Raw genomic sequence first — 1318 nt, 5'->3', positions numbered from 1 at the left:
CCTTTATTACAGACAGGAGACTATTTCCTGGAAACCTAATTCCCCAGATTCTCTTACTCACTGGCTAGGAATGGGAGGTATGAAAGAGAGGCAGAAGAAAATTTCCAAGGTAGTCCTCCCCATCTCACTGTACTGGAGGCTCATCCTCTTCCATGGTTCTAACTACACTATAGTTCTAGCATTCAGTGAGTGGCCCCAGTCCCAGGGCTGGTATTGTCATTCCTCTCTGGCTTCTCCAGGTCTAAGTGGGCTAAAAGCCTCCATTCCTTTATAAAAATCTAGGTTGCCTCACCATTAAATTGTCTCTTCAATTCTTCCAACACTAGTTGTAACTAATTCCCCATGCTAAATTCCCTTTGTTTAACATCTGGCACAGACTCTGTTTGCCTGCCTTCATCTGACTGACGTAATATGAGAAAATAACATTAACTGTGACTGAAAGACATAGTAAAACAAATTTGTTGATGTATGCCACCACTAATACATTTCTATGGCTTCCAGTATTATTAGTACAGGATTGTCTCTAATTTTTCTATTTTCCTGCAAATAGTTTCCAAAATTTTGGACTAATTCTTCATTTGTGCCCTTAGGATTTATAACCATGTTTGGCAAAAAATATCTATACAATAAATGTTTGCCAAATTAATAATTAATTTCTTCAATGCTTATTGGGTAAAGAGACAAAATAATTTCATTAGATTATATTCTTATTTATTTAAAAATTTCAATTTTAAATCTCTGTGTAAATGCCTTCCAACTCTACCCCTAACACTTCCTAACACTCGGTACCTTGTATGAGCCACCCTGAATCTGACTATTCTCATCCTCATTCTCTGAAGACCAAATAGACTTTCTTGCATAAAATCATTTCTTACTTATCCCCATCCTTCCTTTTGCCCACCCACATCACCACACTACACATTAAATAGAAAAGTGGACTTGTTCATTCATTTAGGTGTGCCTAAAAGTATTTTGCACATTTTTAGCCTACATGTTTTCATATATTTTAAGAAAGAATTTTCGTGTCTGACTTTTCTGAGGATACTGGAAGTACCTTACAAGTGTGAATCTATTCACCACTGTCCCTGTGCCCAGTAGTACTCAATACATAGTGTATGCTGAATTGATGAATGGTTTTTACAACTTCTCTTGGATTAGATGTCAAGTTGTATTTATTTGGTTCAAACTTGTGTTAAGCATAAATGCAAATCATGATGATGCATTTATCACAGGTTTGCAGAAAGTATATGCAAAAAAGTATTAGTTATAATTTTCTTATTCGATACAGAAATTATTAATCTAAAAATGTGGCTTTTTT

Source organism: Propithecus coquereli, unplaced genomic scaffold (assembly GCF_000956105.1).
Source record: "Propithecus coquereli isolate 6110/MARCELLA unplaced genomic scaffold, Pcoq_1.0 Scaffold542, whole genome shotgun sequence".
Lineage (NCBI taxonomy): Eukaryota > Metazoa > Chordata > Mammalia > Primates > Indriidae > Propithecus > Propithecus coquereli.
This window is presented reverse-complemented; position numbering follows the sequence as displayed.